The sequence below is a fragment of the Condylura cristata genome, unplaced genomic scaffold, assembly GCF_000260355.1.
Source record: "Condylura cristata isolate star-nosed mole 26May11 unplaced genomic scaffold, ConCri1.0 scaffold00004, whole genome shotgun sequence".
Lineage (NCBI taxonomy): Eukaryota > Metazoa > Chordata > Mammalia > Eulipotyphla > Talpidae > Condylura > Condylura cristata.
In genome coordinates, this window is record NW_004567105.1 from 28,725,682 (window position 1) to 28,751,596 (window position 25,915).

A 25,915-nucleotide genomic window follows, 5' to 3' on the forward strand; every position below is an offset into this window, starting at 1 on the left:
GGTGATGATTATGGAGGATTAAGGCCACTTTGAGAGACAGGTAAGGTTTCATATTTAAACAGAAGCACGCATTGACTCAACTATAGATAATAGTACTAAAACAAGGAGCATGATATTTGTGATAGAAATTTAACAAACTCCCTGGTTATCTGTCTCTGGTAAGGACCATAGTTGGAATGCTATGAATATGAGTATCGTTTCAACAAAACTGAAGACCTAATTTCATAGATTTTATAAAATTCTGGTTAATGAGATATTTCATTGAAAGATTTCCATATTTGAGCCTTTTAATATATGGAAAGCCTTTTAATATATGGAAAGATTTCATATCTGGGTGCAGTGGGGTGAAGCACAGCTCTATGAAGCTATAGCAGCCACTGCAGCACAAGTTCGATCCCTGGCCAGGGAAGTGATCCACATGGCATGGCACCTCTCCTGACCTGTCCGCTGTTCCCCTCAGCAATGTATTGCAGTGCATCTGCCTGTTCTGTTCCCCACTCTGTCTCTCGTGAATCCTCTCACTCCTCCCACCTTTGGCCTGTACCCCAGTTTTTGTGTGCATAAATAAATAAATCTTTTTTAAAAAAGATTTCTATATTTTAAAATGATACCACTTTTTATATTTGTTAGTTAAATAATGTATGTGAATTTATTAACATTGTGATTCTTACAATGTTCGTGCATACTTTTAACATTTTAATTTATTAATTATTAATGTTTACTATATCAACTAAATAATATAAAGATCATGTATTAAACAACAAAATTTATTTCCAGGGGCTGAAGATAGATGTCTTAGTATTTATATTAATTAATAAAAATTTACTGAAGTAAACAAAGTAATTAACAATTACTACAAATCTCTACTAAGTATAAAATTTTTTCCAGCTGTAGAATTATCACTTAATATCTTCTTTCCTGAAGAGAACATGAATATTCTAATATAAAGGATAAGTACACAAAGGGAAAATATAGAGACTCACTAAAACTTAATTTAAATATTAACAGTAAAATGACATAAACAAACAAAATATTCATAAACTGTTTTATCTAGTACATTGTAGTCATGGCATTTTCTCTCCTTTATAATAACACACTATTTTGAAATGTAAAAATCATTCAGTAAGTTTTCATTCACCAACAGATATAGTTGAAGCAGCTGAACTAAGACAGGATTTTTCAAAATGTCTTCAATTCACAAGTTCCATCATGAATAAAATTAAAAGTCTTTATTGCCTTCATTAGTTTTCTTCTCTTCAAATCTTGAGAATTTGCTTTTGGTATCATTCATCAGAATCATTTGTGGAAAAAAGGTCACAGATCTCATTTTTCATTCTGGCACAGAGGACATTAACATCTAATATACAATGTGAAATATCATATATAATAATTAAGATGTAATTAGGTTCATATATTTCTTCATACATGTCTTTAGGCATCAGTATTTCTCCCACTTCAAGAAATCATAGTGGATGCTGTTCCTATGGTTACCAGAGAGGTGCCTATATGAGATCTTTAGGAACATGACAAAGGAATAAGAAACTAAGTCAGAATTGCCAGCCAGTCTGAGAAAGACATTCAGCCCATCGTATTTCCCATTTATCCTGATGCTAAGATTGTGTTCCTTACTAGGAATAAATCAAGCAAGGTACATTTTTATATGACTGAATAAATTTAATTTTCTATCTGCTTTAACCCATTTATTGCTACAATTACAGCTTCCTGATAAAGTTTATCAAAAAAAAAAGATTTTGGAAAAAGAAATCAAATCTGTTATTTTAAAGGGACAGCATTTTGAAAGAAGCGTTCCCTCAAATATAATGAAATTATCACTGAAATAATACATGTAAAAGTCAACTATTATTTAAAAATATAATTCAGTGGGAAAATCCATGGGAAATAGCCATTCTCCACAGAAGCATAAGTTTAAGTAACTATGGGTCTAATCTTTCTTTTTCTTGTTTTAGAATGACTAGTCTTAAATAAAACCTTCCTATTTGCACAATGTGTTTGCTAATGAGAGATGAGAAAATTATAGAACCATGCTCTGAAAGGAAGAAAACATTCAATTAGAGAATGGAATAAGGATAGTGGGAAACTCTTAATCTTTCTTAAAGGAAATGATATATTTTTTTTGAGAAATCATTGAATTCCCTTTCCTTTACATTCATTTGTGTAATAAAGATATGATTGCCTTAACATCTAAATAGTCTTGCTAATTTTGAGGTGAAAATCAGTTACCTTTATTGTGGTAAAGTCTGCAGAATACAGATGTTTATACTTATGTATACATACCTTTAAAATCTTTCCATAATAATTAGGCTTCCCTGGTGGCACAGGAGTTAGAGTCAGCTCTATCAAGTTACCCCCAGCCACTGCAGCATGAGTTTGAATTCCCATCAGCCAGGGAGGTGACCCACATGCTCAGCAGCAGACCTCTCCTGTCTCACCCATTGCTCCCTTCAGGAGTGTATTTCACTAGATCTGCCTGTTCTGCTTCCTGCTCTCTGGCGAATCCTCTTACCCCTCCTGACACCACTAGCCTACACTGCAGTTCTTATGTGCATAAATAAATACTAAAAAAACAAAACAAAACACAACTTATCATAATTTTCTCCTTTCTGATCAAAGACAGTGATTCATTTTATTTACTTCATATTAATTTTTTTAAATCCAGGTTGAAGCTTATGAAAAGTACCAGAGATTTTCCCAACTATATTTTTGCATGTTTCTGACATTAAATATCGTAGAGAAAACCAGTATTCTTCAGTCCAGTAAGTTTCTCACTCTGACAGCCAGAGCTGAGAAAAATGGCAATTTATGCAAATTTTCTAATTAAGCAAAGGGATCCAAAGGTATTTATTTAAACCTCACATCAAATATCCTGACATATTTTTAAATGGCATAGGATATACTTATTTGTCTATGTCAGCAAATATGCAGTGACATATCTGCAAGTAACATCTATTAAAGACAAGGCACCCCATTTTCCTGGGAAGATTCTGCAATAATTAAGTTAGTAAATCATCAGCTAGTCAGGACATCCCACTCCCGCAGCTACTGTCCTTGATCTTCACCTTAATTATGTACTTGTCTTGATCTCTGACTATAAAATGTACTGACAAGCATTGCCTTTGACTGCTGCATTCTGGAGAAAGTTCTCAAGCATTCTGATTGTATGCTTTTATTCTAACTCCTGATGTTTCTTTGACATAAGTTCCTCTAAAGAAGTGTCTGTCATAGCCTGCAAACTCCTAGGGGGCAGACTACTTAAAATCAATTCACATTGTTAGTAGCCATCAGAGTGGCATTTGCAATCAGGAAGTTAATCAATGTTTAATGCTGTAATGTAGATGATTATGACAAGACTATATTTTGGTTGACATATAAGTATATTGTTATATATTTATGACAGACATATACCATACAGTTACACACACACACAAAGGGAGGTCTTTAATAATACATTTTACCTTATCTTCGGGACCTATCGAGATCACAACTATTCTTCGTATAATTTTTTAAAAAGAGAATAACTTAATAACAACAGCATCAAAATCAATATAATAGTTATGATTACCCATTACAGTGACACTGTAGAATAACTGTATTTTGGAAAAATTGCTTAGTTTAATTCATTTTAAGTTATTTTGATTTTTCAATACTATTAATATACATGTGTGTTATCTGCTTGCTTTTTCTTAGAAAAGTAAGACGAAAATATATGTGCATTATAAAACTAGATGAAATTTAGAATGCAGTCTTCAAACAGGTAAGTGTTACTTACACTCTCTGTAGGGCATCTCTAATAGTCTCCTCATAAGAGTGAAACTGGCTTTTGGAAATGCAAGAAAGGACATTTACTGATAAAATATTGTTACTAGTGTCCCTACTATTGGATTTGATTAAAGAATAATCAGAGGGAGAGAGCATAATACCACATCAACCACGTCTGCAGAATGATGGGTGGGGACATTATGCAAATAAGAAATATATGACATTCTTAATCCATGTACCATGCTCATCCTGAGAGAAGGAACCTGTGCCCTTAATGTTTACCTTAGGAAGGTGTCAACATTCTGAAAAATATAGGGACAAAGATAGCAATAAAAATAAGCCTCAAAGCTTGACTAGTGATTGAATTTTTTTCACCTGTTCTTTGTTACTATTGCATCTGTATATGGAAGAAAATAAGCTGAGCTGTCCAGAAACATCTGGATGCTTGGTGTCCAACAAATATAATAGCCACAGCTAATGAGCCTAAAGATAGGGAAAACATTACCTGGTTGCTGTTTCAGCCTTCAGCCAATGAATATAAATAGACTTTCGTTGATCTTTTGTCCTACTAAAATGTAATCCAGTTTACTGAACTGGTGAATTGCATTAACCATTTTGACATTATTTCTTTATAAATCTAACATGGTGTCCTTGTTCTGTTCTTCCTTTGTATTAGAGAAGCCATAATACAACAACATAATTCGTTTAAGCTCAGTTATTCTAACGATCAATAAAATAATTTAGTAGGAATGTGTATATGTATATATATTTATATAAATATAATTACACAACATGAAAAAAAGTAGGAATTCCAATTTTATGTCTATAGTTATTTCTTTTTATAAAATGGTCTACTTTGTTTTTTCTCCCATGTCATGAGTATGCTGATGGGATTTTTACAAAATCAACAGGATTTTGTAAAGAAGAAATAAAGTAATATGTATATAAAATGCTCAACACACAGCAAATGCTGACAGAATATGTCATTGTTATTTTCATTGTGACTATTAGCATACCATCAAAGTATCAAATCTATAGCTCAGTTTTATACTGGAATTTCATCAACAGTTAAGAGAGAAAGACTGCACTGAAACTGGGAATTGTGTATGGGCTGGACAACGGGCTTAAAAGGGTAAATGTGGGGCCCTCCTTGTTGGCACAGTGGATTAAAGCACAGCACCTCAAAGCTAAAGCCACTTAAGCATGAATTCGATTCCTGGCCAGGGTGGTGACCCACATGGCGCACAGCAGGCTTCTCCTTGCAGCCAGCTGCTCCCTTCTACAGTGTACTTCCTTGATCTGCCTCTTCTGCTCCCCACTCTGTCTCTGGTGAATCCTCTCACCTCTGGTCTGTTCTGTATGCATAAATAAATAAATACTTTTTTAAAAAGTAAAAAACTGGTTCCAGTTCTCTGTCACTGAAGGATTAACCTTGTTCTAAGGAGAAGTGTGTCCAATGATCATTATGATTACTTACCTCTACTGGAGGTTATTATATCATATTTATTATATATTAAGTGGTTACTTTTTCCCTTGGGCATAAGTTAACAGGAAATTATATTCACTGTGTACTTACTAGTGGTTAAAACTCCTGACACACTGAATCCTGTTCTTCCAATGGTATAAGGGAAAGAAGACTGAGGGGACGTTTTGATCCACCTAGCACTAAGCAAATTTGCTTATGGAGGAATTTGCCTCAGTAAGGCTTGATCAGAGAAATCAAACTACTTGTCGATTTTACTTGTAGGAGCTCAGTACATTGTAGTAGCGTGGTCAGTAGCTAAGTGAAGATAAAAGTGAAGTGGAAAAATAAGAAAAATTAGAATATCCACGTTTGAGTGGATGGAACTGACTTTGCTTTCCCATCGCCTCCATGCCTCAGTGTCAATGGTTACGCCGTCCTGCAGAAAAAGCTGGAAACTTTGGTCAATGAAATAGGATGACAAAGGCTAGAGATCAAGATCCTATGGCTGAGGTGAGGTAACAGCTCTTGCTAACCAGGGGAGTCACTAGATAAATGACAACCTTCCTAGGCTGCAGCAGCACCTCATCCTCAGTCCTTCCTAGAATTAGAAGAAATAGGACTTAACTTCCCCCATTTAAATCTTGCTCACAATATCTCCTGTGACTTAGTCACACCATAATTAGCTCTGGAAGAGAATTCAGGGAAACTAATTCTAGTTTAGCTAACTTGACATAGTACACATTCTTCAGAGGTTTGAGAGTGAAAGGGAGATAAGTAGACACAGCTCTTTCAAGGGTTTTGCTGAGAGAAATGTAATTGTTTTGTTTTTTGTACACTTTTGTTCTACAATTGGTAGATAATGGAACTGTATGGTTTTGTAAGATGATAGATAATAGGGAATAAATCAGTGGAAATGGAGAGATTAATGCTTAAGGAGAGAGAGAGTAAGGACAAACCTAATAAAGCCCTTGAAAAGGTGAGATGAATAATTGCTGTTAAACTCCTGGTCGAGGATTTTTTTTTTTCAGTCTTTCCTTTCAGTATGTATTTCTAAAGGAATTTAGTGGCTCACAGCACAGACTCTGGGACAGATTGTCTGGCTTTAAATCTTGATCCTATTACTTAACAATTGTGTGACAAAAAGCAAGAATCTCAGCCTCTGATTCTTCTTTTAAAAATAGCAGCAAATTATAGGGTCATTGGGTGATAAAATAATAGTGGTACCCATTCATAGGTCATTGCAAAGATTAAATAAGTTAGTATTTCAAATACACATAGAACATAGTGGGTACTTAAGAAGTGCTTTGTTATTCAAATATTTAAGCTCCTAAAGAATATGAAATAAAATTCTTTTACTTAGCATCTTATATTAAGATTTCTATTATTTAAATTTCTTTACAAGCATTGTTCTATTAATTTCATGATATTCCATCATAGAGAGTGTAACAAAATGTATATAAATTTTTGTGTATTCATGAACATATTTTAAAGTAAGAGTTTATTTATTTGGACTATTTAAACTACTAGAAGTGGAATTAATATCAGTAAGTCCTAATATTTTTAAGATTTCATTTTCTAAGTAACAAAAATTAATTAAAACTGAAGTTATAATTTGTTTCTTTAAAATACTATCTTGACTTAATAAAATTTCAGGTTGCTAGTTCATTGAATTACTAAGTGGTTGAGTGTATTAAAATTAAATATTTTAGCAACTTAGCTATCATTCTAAATTCATGCTATATTCAACTAAATATTAAAGAATTTTGCTTTGGCTGCATCTGGTAAAATGAATAGGAACTTTCTATAGAGAAATTGCTTCCTTAGATGTAATTATGTTAAATTATATTAATAGTTAAATCATATATTAATTCTCTTTAGATTCTCTTATGTGTTCCTTTTTAGATTTTTTTCATGAAACAAAAAATGCATTAAAGTCAGAAAATATCTATAGTTTCTACACTTCACTAGTTGTTAATTGCCATTTTGAATGTGTCATTTATTACATTTCACAATTAATGGATAATTTCTTTGGATAATTTCTTTGTACAGCAATTATATTTGCTATCATAATAACTAGTGGCAAACATGTCAAGATAATCCCCACCTGTCTATAGAAATATAAGCATCTCTTTTGCATTTTTTTAAGATAAATTTATTTATGCATCCAAGAACTGGGTTGTAGGCAGGAAGTGTGGGAGGCAGCGAGATGATTCACCAGAGACATGGTGGGGTGCAGAACAGGCAGATTGACTTAAATACACTCAATGCTGAATGGAGAAGTGGGCAGGACAGAAGAGATCTTCTGTGCCATGTGGGTCACCAACCAAGCTGGGGATTGTACTTGTGCTGCAGTGGATGCTGATAGCTTCATAGTGCTGAGACTTAACTACTGCACCACCAGGAAAGCCCTCTTTTGCATTATTTATTTTACTAAAGTCAGTCTCCTCCCACATAGTTTGTCTTTGGTTAGAGTATTTATTAATGACCCTAACCATGTTACTCAGAATTTTATAATATACAGTTTGACAAGTGTCCTTAAGCATTTTCTGGAAAAATGCTCAGTCTACAAATATCCACTTGGTTATTGAAAAAGTTCATTGTGAATATGGTGAAAGAGTATGTACCTGCAAATGGAATGAAAGACCTTTATCTATGTGAGTACACTTGATAGTAATGCTATAATCACTGTTATTAGAAGCTGCTCATTTTCTTTGTAATCTTGTGTCTTTGGAGGGGCAAGATAGGCTAAGAGACAAAACTCAAGAAATTCATTCCAGTTCTTTCTTTACACTGCAACCTGGTGTTCAGAACAATACAGTAGGAAAGCTCATTTTTTAAAATGTATATTTTAAATATTGTATTTTTATGATTTCCTTGACACCATGCTCTCCTTGATCCTCTCTAATCTATTCTTTTTATATTACAGTAGCTTAGTTACTACCAATTAAGTAACCTATGGTTTTAGAATACTCCCGTGACTACTACAGTTGCATTTTCTCCTTTAATTTTCTGAATAACATTATTGGATGATGAGTATTTTATTATGACAAAGAAACAACTTACCACTAAATAATGTTAGTAAGAAACAAAGATGCAAATTCAGGTGTGAATATTCAATTTGAGTATTTAATTCTTGAGTCTTGTTCTTACCCCAGTTCATCACCAGCTCCTATTACTTTTTTTTTTCTTCTTGTGTCTTTTCTTTAGGTATTAAATTTTATTCTACACATGAATCTATCATTTCCCACTACAGTCTCTTATGTGCTCCATCCTATACTGTATGTTTTATAAATGTACTTTGTCACAGTTTGAATTCTAATAAGAATGTTTCTGTGACAATATCTCATTATCTTTATACTCTTTTATCCTTTGATTCTACAAATGTGAATATCTTGGATTAGACTGATGTTTGATGCAATTTTAATTTTTTTACTACATCACTGGTCTCTTTCAACTGTACAATCTGATAAGGGGAGGTAAGCCCTAGGTTTCTCTTTTACTCTTATGACTGTACACTTGCCTTCAATGATTATTTTCCCATGCTTTCTGGTTCTATTGCAGGTTGGCGGTTCCCCTACAATTGTTAGCCTACAATCAGGTTCTCACCTAAGGGTCTGTAGTTTCATCTACTTAGCAGACCCCTGAACTAGCGTATTTCATAAGAATCCCAGTGTCACTGCACCCATAATTGATTACATGATTTCCAAGCTCTGTTCTTTCTTTACCAAATTGGTCTCAATCTTGCATTTCCTATTTCTGATTGCTTCAGTAGTTAGCAGATCTTGAAGTCCCCCTTAGGGACTCAGGAGATCCTTATTTGTCTTTAAGGAGAACCTCATCACAGCTCTGTTGTTGCATAGTGAAAAAAAAAAAATGGTAGTGTGTACACACCCCTACTCCCCTATTTTAAGTGAAAACAACAAACACACCAGAACATGATACAAAAGTTTTAGTGGATGTGGCAGATGGGAAACAACATCCATCCTCTTCACATGCAATACTCCAGAGAAAGAAACTACAGTGACTTCAAAAGACACAAAAATCAGAAATAATTCCCAGGCTAGAATATTTCCTAATTGAATAGATTGACAAGACATAACATTTCAGGGAAATCCAATGTAAGGAGATTTTTTTTTTAAAAAAGAGACAATTTTTCAAAACTCTATGAAAGAGGTGAAAAAAGTTTAAAACCACTTAGATTGAAAAATATTGTATCTATAAAGGAAAAAAAATAGGTGCACTTCAGATTATCCACTGAAAGGTCAAAACGAGAAAATAATTCACTAGAAATTTAATTGGAGACATAAAATAATAATCCATCCTCTGACAGATCCAATCAACTGCAATGATTGTCTGATATCCCTATACTGCTCACTTTGAGATTTCACAGTAGATGGATATTTATGTAATTACTTGTTGCATGGGAATGGGTCTTATGTTCACAAAGCCCCATCTTTGGGAGTTTATTTTTCCCTTCAGGTTTCATTTGTGATCTCAGTAAATGAAAGTAGTCAGATGTAAGGATTACCCCTCTCCTATTTCCTTTTGAAGTTCATATTTTATAACTCATCATGACATCTCAAAGATGTCTTCTAGTTTTAAAAGATATTCAATTTAACTGGAGAGAGCCTCTTGTGAATCTTGGGAAGCAAGATGACACTCATCTCACAATCCAGCTGCACATCATCCTGCTTCAGTGAATACAGACACATTAGGTAAGACAATGTCTGAGGAATTTGGGAATGGCATGTATAGGTTAACTCCTCAGCTTTTTGCCACATACATTGAAATACACACAATGAACAAAATCAATTCTTTTTTTTCACTTATATTTTAAAAACTAGAACAGAATGATCTGTCCTTCTTACTTTTATCCTGATTCCATCAGTGTTTCTTTCATTCTTTTAAAATTATAACTAGTAGTTTGACTAGATAGTGCTTAAACTGCTCAGGGGTCTTATTTCAGTTTGCTCCTATGGGTTCATCCTGGTGAGTTTTTAATTATCTCCTTGTTTTTCTACTCTAAGATGAAACTGTAATTCTTCCCCTTCCTAAAATTTATTCTGTTAGCAAAGATATTTGCAATCTAATTGGATAATTCAGAAATTTACATTTAACTTAGTAAAAGTACTTTTGCTACATTAAAAATGCCCTTTTGTGGGAAATTATAATATTATTCACATTATATAATTGCGTAAACTGTCCTGTTCAGTGTTACATCATAAACTTATTAGGAAAGTGTGCTATTTAAATTAATCCCAAACATTCAAAAGTAGAGTATCTGTTAAATACAACTGTTGTGTAATTACTACAGGAGCTGATCTAAATTGATCTCTGTATTCAATGATGTAATTTATGAATAATATTGTATGCTCTAACATCCTAACAAAGTAAGGATAAAAACAGTAACATTAGTAACATAAGAGTTATCATCTGAGTGTTTGTGTCTCCCCCAAATTCACGTGGAATTCTAACAGCCAATATGATAGTTTTAGGATAGGAAGTCAGGTTTTTAAAATAAGGGGTTTTAGGAAGTGGGGTTTTTAAAATAAGCCCTTAGGAATGGGTCTAGTACCTTTATATTCTCATACCCACCTATATATGCCCCCCTGATATCAGACTTCTAGCCTCCAGCACAATAAAAATTATTTGTTATTTATAAACTACCCAATCTGTGACAATAAGAGCCCAAGGAATTAAGTTAACCCTTTAATTTTTTTTTTTTAAAGATTGATTGTATGCCTACAGAACTGGGCTACAAGCCAGAGGGGGAGTGAGAGGATTCACTAGAGACAGAATGGGGAGCAGAACAGGAAGATCAACAAAGTGCACTGCTGAGGGGAGCAGTGGAAAAGAGGAGAGGTCAGCCACTCCCATGTGGGACCTCTCCTGCTGGACTGAACTTGCACTGAAGCTGCTGCAGCTAGCTTCACAGTGCTGCACTGCCACCCGTTAAGCCACCAAGGAGGGCCAAGTTGGCCCTTTTAATTATTAATTTTTTCAAGATATTTTATGCAGCACTATACAGTTTACTTCCTTCTTATGTCCTTGAAAGTATGAGCTATGCACTGATTTTTTTTTTTTTTAATTGTACAAATAGGGAAGCTGAGCCTCATAGGGGTCAGTTGTTTTCAACAAGGTCCAGGTATTCCAATTGAATTTTAAATTTAAGAGTTGTGAAATAAAGATTCACTTCCTGCCTGTTAACACAAAATATTATTATACACTAAGTAGCAATGTATCTGAAACCCCCCAATATTGTTGGGGGTTTCTTTTGTTTTTAGACATTCTCCAAATTCTTCCTCTTAGAAGACATACACAGCCTGAAAATTTCAAAGGACAATTTACATTTAAAATGTATGACTGTTGCTATCTGCAGTTTGCTAGCATTGTATCAGTATATCATTTGGGAAATATGGTATATCAATGGCCATTTACCATGAGTCACTCACATGATTTAATGCTGAAAAATGTGAGTTTTAATTTATAACAATGGTTATGTGAACTATCACTGGGTAATGATCAAAAGAAAATAGAAAAAGAGAAACCCTAAAAATATAGGTAAAAGTATGATCTATACTAACATGAATTGTGGGTAAGAGCTGTATCTTTTACAAAAGAAAAATCTTGTTTTTCAGACTATAATGTTTCTCTCCTGCAACTCATTTGACATTCTTTATGGCCCTGTATATTTTAAAAGACTTACAACAATGCTGACTAATGTGACATAAAATCATTCACTTTGACTTCGAATGGAAATTTTGAAATATTGATTTTTCAAGCTCTGGTAACTGATGCTTTTATCAACACCAAATAGCTTAGCTTCTTGTAATTTTCTTGAATGGCAGCACTGATTTTGGAGACTTTTGGAAACTTCAATTCCATTTTGCTTTCTTGCTCTTAGAAATGAAAAAAATAATACATAAAAATTTGATGAGTTCACAAAATCTTCCCTAACATCAAAAAATATAATAATAATAATAATAATAATAAAACTAAAACTAGTGTTAGTTTTGACAGGTGCCTTTATCAATTGCCATCTTTATTTGCCCATGACATGAGGATAGGAATTTTTAAGAAATCATTAAAAATGTACAGGGAATACATCTGTTATGCTTGAAATCAAATAATTAACTAGAGTTACTCACACTTCTACTTAATGCCATTTTTGTAGTACATGAGTGATTTTATGCAGTTGGATACATGTATAACAACAGGGATAATACTAATAACAAGGATTCAATAAATTACCTTTTTAAGGAACTGTAATTGTTGAGGGCTATTAGAAGATTATTTCCTTTCAAATTTTATAATCTATTCCTGAGATTCAAGGAAGGAGAAAATTAATCACCAGAATACTTACTATGTAACTTGGAATTTAGTAGTTTGAATACTTCATTAAATTATCTGTGGAAATGTTCAAAATAAAGAATAACTGTTTGATCTTTGTGCATATAAAATGCAAATGATAATCAAACTCAACATAATTTGTCTCTCCATCTGTATGATATGCACGTATGAGTGCACATGTATATTAAATATGTCTAACTTGAACTTTAACCACAAAAATCAAAAACTTCAGAACTAGAAATATGTGTGACCCTTTAATCACCCCCTAATTAAAGCCTCTAATATACACTTTCTATCTCTTTATTTCACAGATGATTAAACTGAGATTCACAAAATCTATTTGGGCAATCATTTTATATTTAGTAAATCACAGAAATATTTTCTCCAGTGTTGTAGCCTTGTTTCCCCAAATATAAACTAACATTAGAGGAAAATACTAAAGAAATTTGACAACAGTATTGCAAAGTATGTAGTTAGCAGCACTATGCTAGTGAAATAGAAACAACCTAAGTGCCAACTGATAGAGGTTTGAACGAAGAAGATGTGGTATGTCCGGACAATTGAATACTCTTCAATCAGTATGAGAGTAGATGTTGCTATTTACAACAAAATGGAGGTTGTCTAGGGGAATTTTCTGAAATAAAGTTAGTCAGAATGACAAAGACAGATATTGGATCTTTATAGTTCAAATGAAAGAGAGATGATCTAACGATCTAAAATATTTGTATAAAATAGAAGACACAATCCAAATATGATTTGGGAGGTTAAGCATGTGAGAAGAAGGAGAAAGTATCAAATGACTATATAAAATATTTGTATAAAATAGAAGACACAAACGAAGTATGGTTAGGGAGGTTAAGAGTGTGAGAAAGAGAAAGTATCAAATGACTGTATAAAGATGGTATTAAGGGCCCTCCGTGGTGGTACAACAGGTTAGGGTGCAACACTGCAAGCTAGCCACAGCCACCTCAGTGTGAGTTCGAGCCCAGCCCTGGAGGTGATCCACTTGGTGCGTCAGACCTCTCCTGCTCCCCTCAGCAGTGTGCTTCGTCAGTCTGCCTGTTCTGCTCCCCACTCTGTCTCTGAAGGATTCTCCTCATCACACTTGGACCTCTGGCCTGTACCTGACTCTGCATAAATAAATAAGTCTTAAAAAAAAATGGTGGTAGAAAAAATAGTTTTTATTATAGTGGTACAAGCTATAGTGGCTTTTAATATCATCTGAGTTGTGCCTACTTAGATTTTGATTTTGATGATCAGTCTGAATTTTTTCTTTTAATTTTTTTTAATGTTGCCAAGATATTTATTCTGTGAATTTACCTTGAGATTTTATGAGTTCCCAAGTGATGGACATCCAGTGCAGACATTGAAATTCTTTCTTACTGAGTCCCTTAGCAGAAGTCATCTGTGGCAGATACCAAATGTAGCTATCCTGGAACATTTCTAGGTCCAGAACATTCAGTGAACCTTAAATATCTCAGAAACATTCCAGGGTCCAGAACCTTTCTGGGGATTTTAACAGCCTAGCTTGGGAGGGATCAATACAAAGTAGATGTTTTAACAAACATCTGAAAATAAAGGGAAAGCAAGTGATTCCTGTGTTCTTGGTATAATAACTCCAGGTTAAATAAACAGGAAGCTTGCATTGGGGAATCTTGTCTGCAGAGTCTAAGATGAATATGGAGAGCAGTGTCACCAGGCAGAGCCCACAAGAAGAAACTGAAAGGTCAGGTGGGAGACTTGCTGAAAGCTGATATGTTTACAGCAACATGGAGCATTGTGCATAATTTGGACTTTATTCTGCATGAAGTAGAAATTTGCTGAAAAGTTTTAGGCAGAGAAGTGTCAGGACATGACTTATACTAGAAGGATCAAACTAGTTGATGCTTTAACATAAGACCTTTGGGGTATGGAAGCACAGACAAGGCCGTACACCACTGGGTGACCAGTGGTTGTGAGGGATGCACACCAGTGGCACTTCTGCATCAGTTGTGAAAAAAGGAGGGTAGCAGAGGCAGTGGGGAAATGTGGCCAGATTTGGGGTATACCTGCTAGGTAAAAACTGGTTTTACTGTGAGACAAAGCAAGCAATTATGAACAATTTCAAAGTCTTGACCTGAACAACTGAAGAAATGATGATATAATTTATTGAGTTTGAGAAGGAGTAGGAAACTGAAACAGAAAGAGGGGGTGGATTTTACTTTTCAATTATAGTTATACAATCCATAGACAATTTATACTATTCAAAAATATTTGAATTTTCTCCTGTATTCTTAGAATTAATGTGCATCACACTTACATTTTTTAATTTCTAAATCTTGCTTTTATTTGAGTTTTATAAAGTGGGGTGTTTCTGTCCAAAAAAAATAGTTAGTTTAATCACCAAGTCAAATAATGGAGCATGGACAACCAAATTATTCAGAGAATTTATAGGCAGACAATACTGGTCAAGTTTACTTACACATATATTAAGTGTATACTTACTAAATTATAAAACTACTCTTTTAATTAATATAAAAGAGGTATTAAAATTATCATCTATCATTAATTGATAATTAGCTGTTAGGAGACCAAATTGTTAATTTCATGGCAGAAAAACCACATTATCTTCTCACTGAATTCATGGTTGTTGTACAATGAAAACATTTCTATTTTGAAACACTTTTTATTTCATTGTTTATGGTGAAAAATCCCTAAATTAAGTATGTAAACTTATTTCATAAATGATTTGAAATTTAGAAAAATCTGATTTTTACTTGTATGCATTTTCCAATTTCACAACATGATTGCAAGCAAATTCTCAAAGTTCTTTGCTATTTTCTATTTGAATATAGCAACAAAAGCAATTAAATTCCCAGCAGTGGATATAAAGGAAGACCAGAATACCCAATGAAGCAGCCTGAATCTGTGTTTACAAGAAAACTAACGCCTAGACACTGACTATAAAATTATTTCAACCATTTAAAAATTATAAATGTATAAGGATTATTAGTTTTTTGGTTGTTGAGTTGCCTGAGTTCTGTCAAAGTCTGAGATAATTCCTTTTATTCACATTATTTTTTGAACAACATTCATAGCTAGCTAGATAGATAGATAAATGTTTGGCAAATTTTAGCTATGACATTAAAGCACAATTCATAATATGACAAAAATATTTGTTTGTTTATGGGTACAAGAGCTGGGGAATAGGCCAGAAGTGCATGGGGCTGAGAGAATTCACTACAGAGTGGGGAGCAGAACAGACAGAGCTATGGAAATAGCACTCTGGCCAGAGAACAAACTCCTGCCAGAGGACCTGTCAATAGTTTCAGAGTGCTGAGACTTAACCCCTTGCACCACCAGGGAGACCCAGTAATAAGTGTTTTAAACTACTGTAAGCATAGTGCAAATTTTTCTGGCCACTCCACCTCTATAATTCAGACTAACTAGCCATCATTAAAAGCTCTGTCTTACATGTAAGATTCTTTTGCCTGAGTTTAAGTCAGTCTTTTCAGTTAAAAAAGGTTTAACAATGGAGTCCAGACTTTGCATCTCTGGAGCATTCTTCAGAAAGGCAAAGATTAAACATCCTGCATTGCTTTGTTCTAACATCCATTATATCTTTAGATCAGGACAATTTAGATCTAGAAGCCCCTCCTATTAATAATTACATTCTTAATGTCAATTCGAGCTTACATTTGGTAAAACAGTACTCATAGAGTAAAATATCATTTTGGGCTACCTCTCAGGTTTGAATCCAACTTTGATTAGCCAATAAACACTTCCCCAAACTATCCTTGAGATTTTACTATTTATTTATTAATTTTTAAAGATTTATTTATTTATGCTTACAGAACTGGGGGTACAGGTCAGTGGTGTGGTGGTGAGAAGATTCACCAGAGACAGAGTGGGGAGCACAACAGGCAGATTGACAAAGTACACTGCTGAGGGGAGCAACGGGTGGGTCAGAAGAGGTCTGCCATACCATGTGGGTCAGCTCCCTGGCTGGGGATCGAACTTATACTGTAATGGCTTTGGAGAGCTTCATAGGCCATGCTTTAACCTGCTAAACCACCAGGGAGAGACTACTTGAAATTTTATTTTCATTCATCATTCCAATGAAATAATTGTAACCTTTTAATAGATTACTGTCTCTATTGTAAGTATATTTTTGATACATCTTTGTTGATGTAAAATGGCTTGATGTAATAGATAAGATTTATTCTATGCATTCATGGTAAAAGGTCATTTATTATATAAAATTATTGATTTTCAGATGTTTATAATAATTATATATATAATTATATTCATTACCTAATAAGCCATCTATAGAATTAAAGACACCTATAGATTGAAAGCCTTGAGCTCTGCCATTTACCACATTTTATCACAGCTTTTAAGAAATAAATGCAATTTTGTCTTCTATGCAATCTTTTCTTCATTTTTTTAAATTGTTCCAATATACATTCCTAGACACTATAGTTTAGTTTTACCTATTTTCTTAAAAATTGGGATGACTGGGCCCTCCCTGCTGGCACAGTGGGTTAAAGCACAGCACTAAGAATCTAAAGCCATATCAGCATGAGTTCTAACCTCACAAGGAGGAGTGATCGCATGGCGCAGCAGACTTCCTGATCCACCAATTGCTCCCCTCAGCAGTGTAACTTCATTGACCTGCCTGTACTGCTCCCCACTCTGACTCTGGTGAATCCTCTCACTGCCCCTGCACCTCTGGCTTGTACTCCAGTTCTGTATGCACAAGTAAATACACCTTAAAAAAATTATTATTAAAAAAATTGGGATGACTACATCTCCTAATTTACAGTAGAAAATTCTTTTCCTTTTCCTACAACATATCAGTTTGATAAACCCAAGTCATTTACAATGCAAATTTCCTCTTATCTGGATTTGTTGCATATATGTGCATTTGCAATTTATATGTTCCATTGCCCTCTCTATTTTTTGCAACTCGCAAGAAAAATGATTTAAAGGGTTATTTTTCTTTGGTCAAGATTACATGTGGTACCAGTTTTCTAGCTTCTCTTTTTTTTATTATTTATTTTTGCATACAGAATTGGGGTACAAGCCAGAGAGGGGCAGGGACAGTGAGAGCATTCACCAGAGACAGAGTGGGGAGCACAACAGGCAGATCAATGAGGTACACTGCTAAGGAGACCAGCAGGTGGGCCAGGAGAGGTCTGCTGGGCCACGTGGGTCACCCATGGGGCTGGGAATCGAACTTACACTTCAGTGGCTGTGGCTTGCTTACAGTGCTGAGTCCTAACCCATTGCGCCATCAGAGGTGGCTCATCTTGTCTTTCTTTTAATGTCTCGATACATTAATTCACTGGAGTTAAAGCCTGACATTTCTCTTTCAGTTAGTAATAGGGAGTATGACCAGAAAATGCTGGGGTCAGCTGCTTATTGCTTCTGGTAGCCAACTGAATAGCCGTACGAATTGAATTTATAGCACACACTTTATTGTTGAAAACCTAGTAGTCAGAGAGAAAAGGAGTGTTTTACCTCAAAAACCCATTCTGACATCTCCTTTTAAACTGGACTTTTTCAGTGAACTAAACAAAGACATGCAACCATAAGCAAACCTCCAACCACTGCAGCCTGTCTGGTTTGGTGCCCTGGTCTCCTCATGTCCGTAGAATTTGTTATTTGCCTCCTTGGTCATCTTGACCCAGTAGATCTTGTTTGCATGGGCCAGGGAAAAACATCCTGTTTCCTTATGGCGTCAATGTCCCAAACTTCTTTAGGCATCACTGGAGTTAGATTCTCATTTCAAAATAAGAGGTTTTTTTTTTGTTTGTTTTGTTTTGTTTAAGAAAACATTATTAATTATATAGTGTCTGCATGCAGCCTACTGTGTGTGTGTGCGTGCGTGTGTACAGTTCTTTCTCTAGTGTTAGTTCCTTTCCCTCCCTTGCTCCCCCGCTGTGAGGGCTACCTATAAATTGTACTTTTCCTTATCTATGAAGTACTAACAGTCTTTGCTATTTGTTATATCAGTCAAGTATTAATACTTATTTATGTATGGCTTAGTAATAAAATATTAATAAAATTAACATTTATATGGATAAAACAAGATACATGAGGATTTTCCTCGTTTATTTTAGAGATTCCCAGATGATAAATTTGTTCTCTCTCATATCTGAAAGTAACTAATTATGTCACTAAGAACCATTAGGAACTCATGCACTTGAACATATTTGATGGGTATCAAATCCTTTCATACAAATTCAATCCATTTTGAAGCTCAAATTATCCTATCTTTAGTTAAAGCACATTTCACATTGAATCTTGTCTCCTTCTGATGTGATCCTAATGGTTCTGCAGTGACAAGATAGTCTGAGCTCATTTCCATTCTCAGACCTAGAATCAGTCTTTTCTCCAAGAAGCCTCATTATCTGCAGTGGGAAAGTATCTTAAGCCTACATTCTGGATGCTAGGAATATTTATTTTTACCTGTTCTTTTTCATGCAAAATTGTGAACAGAACTTAGAGAAAATAAACACTGATAGAACAATTAATTGATCAATAAATGGATAAAATGCTTAATGAATCCATCCTTATTTCCCATTTAATTCAGAGTTTATAGATTCACGCTATTTTATTTTAATACCCTTCTTTCACCTTCACAATTGTTTTTAGGTGCAGAGTAAGGGGTAAGAAAAGTACAGTATCCAATATTTAATCATTTACCTTATTTTCATATTCACCCTAGTTTTCAGATAATGACTTTGCTGAAGGCAACAGCTTTACAAATACATGCTATTTGCCCTCATTTTTTTTTAAAGAAGATTTATTTATTTATGCATATGAAAACTGGGGCATAGGCCATAGGTGTGGGGATTGATAGGATCCACCAGAAACAGAGTGAGTGGCAGAACAGAACAGGAAGATCCACGGAAATACACTGCTAAGAAGAGCAGTGGACGGGTCAGGAGAGGGCTGCCATGCCATGTGGGTCACCTCCCTTGCCAGGGATCAAACCTAGACTGCATTGGCTGTGGACAGTCCCAAGTTTTAACCAGTTCTGCCACCAGGGAGGACCCTCAGTTATTTCCAAGTTCACTAAATCTACTATACTTTGACCTAGCATACAGGAATTATACTCTGTATATCTAAGATTATTTTCCTCCTGAAATTTTAAAAGGGATATTATTTCAGAATAGCTTTTCTAATATCACAGGACTTTCTCATCTGTTTTTTTTTAAACTTATTTAAAAATAGAAGATTCTTCTGACTCCAGTCCATTCACTTTTATAGGATTTCTTTTACATTTTCTCCATTTCTTATTGTGCTTTTTCTGATAAACTGGAAATCAGAAATTCTGTTCTTTAGTGGTTTCAGGCAAATAACAATTTTTGATTTGATTTCTTTAAAATTATCACTGCAACTTAATGGGGATTGTGTTAAATTTGTTTATCATTTTATGTAAATATTCGTTTTGATTATATTGATTCTCCCCATTCTTGAGCAGTTGGATAAAAATTCCATGTGCCTATGTAGCTATCTAAATCCTTTAATAAAAGCTTAAATTTTTCTTGTATTTTTTTTTTAAATTTATTTATTTATTCATACAGAACTGGGGTACAGGCCAGAGATGCGGAGGGTGAGAGGATTCACCAAGGACAGAGTGGGGAGCAGAACAGGCAGATCTACGAAGTACACTGTTGAGGGGAGCAGCGGGTGGGTCAGGAGAGGTCTGCCACGCCATGTGGATCTCCTCCGGGGCAGGCAGGATCAAGCTCATGCAGAAGTGGCTTAAGCTTCTTAGTGCAGTGCTTTAACCCCCTGCGCCACCAGGGAGGGCCTTTTTCTTGTATTTTAAAAAAGAAATTGATAAAGGTGGGCAGTAAATTTTCTCTGAAAGCTTCTACTGAAGTTAGTATTTGATGTACTTCTCGTGTAACCCATTGGACAGTTCCAATACTCCACATTATTACTTGCCTCTTCCTCCTCCTCCAAGTTAAGTAATTTAGACATCTGTTGCTTCCACATTCATTATTCCACTGCTTTACAATAACCCCTTTAGGATTTCTTTTATAAGCTGCTTGGTATTGATAAATTCCTTTAGTTTTTCTTTTCAGTGGCTTATTTTTCCTCCTATGTTGATTCTGGGCTGGAAGTCTTTTCATAATATTTAAATACTTGAGTATCTCTTTCTAATCCCTGTTGCTTGTGATGTTTCACTTGAAAAATCTGCTGAATGTCTGATTGTGGGTTTCTTACAGGTTATCCTTTTTCTCTTGATATTTTTAACACCCTTATTTTTGGTCCCTCACAGTTTTATTATTATGTTTCTCGGTGTATGTCTATCTGATATTATTTTGTTTGAAACTCTTTGGGGCTCTTGGATCATGACTTCTGGTTCATTTCCCAGAGTGAGATTGTTTTCAATGATTATTTCTTTAAGTAGGTTTTGTATGCCTTTCTCTTTTCTTTATCTTTCTGGGATTCCCATGATATGGATGTAATTTCTCTTTTAGTTGTCCCAGAGAGCTCTTAGATGGTTTTCATTTTTTTTATTTTACCTTGTTCTATTCTTGTGTTCTCCAGCATTGTGTTTTCAAGTTCATTAGTTCTCTAAATTGCTTCTATTGTCTGCTTTATGGTCCTCAATTGTATCTTTTAAATCAGCTATAGAGCTTCTTAACTCCATTATTTCCGAATGTAGCCATGTCATTTTTATTATTTTTTTCTGTTGTTGCTTTATATCTTCTGTTATTTTTTAAAGTTCCATCAGTGTTGTCAGGATTGTAGCCTGAATGTCCTCCTATGATGCTCAGCAAATATACTGAGTAGAGTTCCTTCCCCAAACTTTATACTCTGGTATTTATAATGTGCACTTCTGTCTTCTCATTTTCAATTTCAATGTGTTTTAGTAAGGATAGTATCCATTTTTTTTTTTTTTTTTAGTTATTAGAGTAGTTGGGAGTCTTGACCTAATAAAGGTAATAGACTTAAAAGAGGATCAAGGTGAGCGGGCCCTCCCTGGTGGCACAATGGGTTAAAGCACAGCACTATGAATCTATAGCAGCCGCTGTAGCCGAGTTCTGTCCCCACCCAGGCGGTGACCCACATGATATGGCAGACCTCTCCTGTCTTGCTCACTGTTCCCCTCAGCAGTGTATTTCAGTACATCTGCTTGCTCTGCTCTTCCTTCTGTCTATGGTGAATACTCTCATGCCTCTCCCTCCCTACTCCCCTCCTCCTCTAGCATGTACCCCAATTCTGTATGCATAAATAAATAAACATTTAAAACAAATAAAAAAGGATCCAGACAATAGGAACCAAAGGATCACCTACAGTGACTACAGATATTTGAAATTCCTGCAGTAAAGTTCTTTTAGTGCTTTTTATTTCTATTTTTTGTGGACAATTGCAAGAGTTTTCATTATCTCAGCATAGGATAAGGATGGCAGTTACTTTTGATATGTCAGCCTGGTGTGGCAGGTAGCAAACTTTTCAAATATCTGTCTGGACTCGAGTAGAAGCCTCTTCTGTAATAAGTGCTCTAACCCAATTCACACTCTAGCAGTTCTGTGTTACCAGCCTCAGGGTCATGTTAGTAGCCCTTGCTCTCCGTGTTATAACCTTTATAGCTCTCCCAAAACACACACTCCATCCTGGGTGCCTGCTCATGTACCCCAGCCCCCCCCCTCCCAGTGCAGTGCTGGGTCTTAAGAGGCTGCATATTGGCATGAACAGTAGCATTAGGGTACTCCATACAATCTCCTTTTCCTCTTATAAGTTGCTCTACTCCATTATTACTTTAAACATAACTTCACTTAGAGATTTTACTCCCGCTTTCAGTGAAACCAATGTTGTAGTTGTGTGTGCTGATAATTATTTTTCCCCTCTGTGGATTTTGGCTTTGTTTGCATCAGTTTTGTTGATTGTGTGGACCAGCTATCCTGGTGTCTTCACTCTGCCTCCATCTTGCTGGTCTCCCCTGTGTGTAGTTGTTGGTTTTGATTTACTTTTTAACTACAATGCCTGATTTTCAGGGTGTCTGAGGAGATGAAATGTTATGTTACTGTCATTATTTTCGAAAGATGCCTGGTTCTACATTGAAAATAATTTTTCATGATGGAAGCATGTGTCTTTAAATAGGAGTAACTTCCTTCTTTCAATACAACCTATTTCAAGGTGTTAGAAGTACTGTAACTATATTTTGAGAAAAGAATAGAACACATTTTAGCAGCTTTTATGCCAACCAATCAAAGTAAAGGCATAAGCCAGAGTTAAACACAATGTACCAGAAATTGTGTTAACAACAGGGAAGTATCTCTTGGCTCTTTCCACTGAAATCTGCACTGGAGACAAATTGCAGTAAACAAGACTGACAGTTATTTTGCATTGGTTTGTTTAACATCATTTGAAGAGCCAAGACCTATGATTTCTTTTCAGCAACAAAATTAGTTGGAATAGTCAAATACTTTTTGTTTAATTCAATTATTTTTTTTAAATCATTAAATGTTAGCTGAGAAAACTGTCTGCAATTATTCCTGCCACCCACCCCTTTGGCTTAACTGCTTTTATCAGAGAGATTTGCCGTTGGGAATATAAGCATATGGTGTGTTTTGTACAAATTTATCGCAACACTTATAAAATCATATTAGACTGTATGATTACATTTATTTAGCAGTGGGCTTTTGAATAAGAATACTAAATCATATATAACTGTATGATCTACATTTTTAGGATAATAATTAGTTGGAACATGCATTCTAGAAGTTGATTTATAAAATAGAGGTGGGAAAAGTGTTCTACTTTTAATCCTCAAGCTTAAGAGTTTCATCTTCTGCAACAACGTACGCTAAAAACTGAAAAAAAAAAAATGGAGCTAGACGGAATATACATTGACATGATAAAGGCCACATATGACTAACAGATAGGTAAAAATCATATTTAATGATGAAAACCTGAACTCCTCAAGATAAGGTATGCCAAGCAAGAATCTCCACTTTCACTAGTAGCATTCAACATAGCATTGGTGGCCTTACCTGGAACAATTAGAGAGGAGAAATACAACAAGGGAATTCAAATGGGAAAAGACTAAAACTATCACTATTTGCAGAAGATATGCTATTAAAAATAAAACATGCTAAAATTTTCTGTAAAATTATTGGAAATACTGAATTGATTCTGCAAAATGAAATATTCAAAAATTGATTGTGTTTGTATATACAAAAAACAAACTAGAAAAGAAAGAAAACAACCCTATTTATAAGAACACCAAAAAGAATTAAAAACATGTCTACACACTTAGCAAAAAGGTGAAAGACCTGTACAATGAAAACTCTAGTAAGAGAAACAGGGACATAAAAAAATGGAAAGAAATTCCTTGAAATGGTCATTTCACTCATATATGTACAATGCAATCCCTATCAAACTTCTAATGGCCTCTTCGAAGAAATAGGACTCATTTAATGAAATTAATATGAAATGACAAGATTGTGAATAGCAAAACAATCCTAACAAAACAACAAAAACCTAAATGTAACTATAATATAAAAACAATAAATAATTAAAACACCCAGACTTCAACCTATATTACATTCAAAGCCATAATTATCAAAGAGTATGCTCTTGGATTAATAGTATCCTCACTTATAAAATTAGGATTATATGGGCCCTCCCTGGTGGCGCAGCGGGTTAAAGTGCAGCACTGAGAATCTAAAGCCATTCCGCATGAGTTCGATTCCCGCCTGCCCCGGAGGTGACCACATGGCGCGGCAGAACTCTCCTGACCCGCCCGCTGCTCCCCTCAGCAGTGTACTTCGTCGATCTGCCTGTTCTGCTCCCCGCTCTGTCTCTGGTGAAGCCTCTCACCGCCCCTGAGCCTCTGGCCTGTACCCCAGTTCTGTATGCACAAATAAATAAATCTTTAAAAAAAAATTAGTATTATATTCTAACATGTACACAATACACAGAAAGACTGCTTATATTAAAAAGTGGAATAGGACTGTAAGAAAGGACATAAAAAAGTAAATTAGCCAAAAATAAAAGACCAAAATCATAGAAGGATAACATTTAGGCACTAATGGAAATGTAATTTTATATAATCAGTTTCTGTAGAAAACAACCCAAAGAAAACAGCTCAATTTATAGCAGTCATAGAACAATATATATAAAATGCATTAACACCTATCTCCCTTACATGTCAGGAAGGGAGATTTTTAAATTCCCTTGATACAACTTTTATATACATTTAATTTATTCTAATTTTATTAGTAAATACTTTCTGATGCCATATATCATAAAGATTTTATTCCTCTTTAGGTGTACATATTTGATCGTTATATTTATAAATCATTTTCTTAAATACAAACCAAAAAAAAAAAAAAAAAAAAAAAAACCTGGTGAGGAAAACCATTTTCAAGCTCTCTTAGCTTGACAAATAAGTTTGGTCTATTTACTGCTCTTCGAGAACAACATTTAATTTAAACAATTTATTCAACAGTAAATGCCAAATCTAAGATTTTCTGCTAGGAAATCTTATCCCATGTCCCTCCTGTAGTTTAACTCAATAACCTCTAAAAATAAAATTTCAAGTAATAATAGTTATACATTGAGTCACTCCTAAATAATACTTCAGAGCTCAACAGGCTTAATAGTAAATCTGAATGTAGGAATGATTCCCCACAGACACCAGAGACACACCATAGCCATTTTATTATTACTTACACCAGGAAGCTTTGACAAAATGTGTGACTGTCGAACCAGGAAATACTCTAAAATGTCACAAGCCAAATTTATAGAATGTACAGAAGCCTGTAAAGATATTTTAAGTTGAACTGACATTTCTGCTTCCTGAAAAAATTTTGAAGCTTTTAAGAAATTTTTAGTCTCTGGGGATTTGTTTTCTTATATTATATGAGTAGCATCTACTTGTGATACTCTTAAATTGCCTCTGTAAGTTAATCCAGGGAGCTTGTTTTAGGAAAACAGGCACCAAACTATGAGGGCATGGACCATAGAAGAAAGCATTACTATTTGGTCTAAGACATACATAGATCCTATATTTGCGACAAAAATAAATAACCTCATAAAATTGGTGTTTATATAGATAATAGTGAAATATTCATTAAAATGAAAAACTACAGGATTACTATTCAAATGTAAACAAACTACATTTATAGATTCATCAGAATGGTTAATCAGGAAAGAATATAAAATTTTATCTGGGGGCCTCCTGGTGGTACAAAGAGTTAAAGTGTAGCACTAGAAAGTTAATCCAGACCCTCCCTAGTGGCGCAGCGGGTTAAAGCACAGCACTGAGAAGCTAAAGCCCACTTCCACATGAAGTTTGATTCCCGCCTGCCC